The sequence below is a fragment of the Alligator sinensis genome, unplaced genomic scaffold, assembly GCF_000455745.1.
Source record: "Alligator sinensis unplaced genomic scaffold, ASM45574v1 scaffold725_1, whole genome shotgun sequence".
Taxonomy (NCBI): Eukaryota; Metazoa; Chordata; order Crocodylia; family Alligatoridae; genus Alligator; species Alligator sinensis.
Genome location: NW_005842686.1, coordinates 720,022 through 720,671, shown reverse-complemented (window position 1 = coordinate 720,671; position 650 = coordinate 720,022).

The following is a 650-nucleotide window of genomic DNA, read 5'->3' as shown; positions in this document are numbered from 1 at the left end:
TGGATTGCAAATTGGCTGAAGGGTTGTACTCAGAGGGTGGCGGTGGACAAGTCATATTCGACCTGGGGGGAAGTGGGCAGCGGAGTCCCCCATGGCTTCATCCTTGGGCCTGAACCATTCAATTTCTTTATCAGTGATTTGGATGATTGGGTAAAAAACAACCTCTTTAAATTTGTTGATGATACCAAAATTTGGGGTGAGGTGGGCACGCTAGTAGGGAGGGAAAGACTGCAGCAAGACCTGGATAGGTTGCAGGGGTGGGCTAACAAAAACAGGATGCGTTTCAATACTGACAAGTGCAGGGTGCTGCACTTGGGCAGTAGTAACCAGCAGCACACTTATAAGATGGGAAACTCCCTTCTTGAGAGCATGGAGGCAGAAAGGGATCTTGGAGTCATTATTGACTCCAAGATGAACATGAGCCAACAGTGAGAGGTCACGGTCAGCAGGGCGAACTGGATCTTATCGTGCATCCACAGGTGCATCTCAAGTAGGTCCAAGGAGGTGATCCTCCCCCTCTATATGACACTGGTCAGGCCAAAGCTGGAGTACTGTGTCCAGTTCTGGGCATCCCACTTCAAGAGGGATGTGGACAACATTGAGAGGGTCCAGAGGAGCGCCACCCGCATGATCCGGGGACAGCAGGGCAG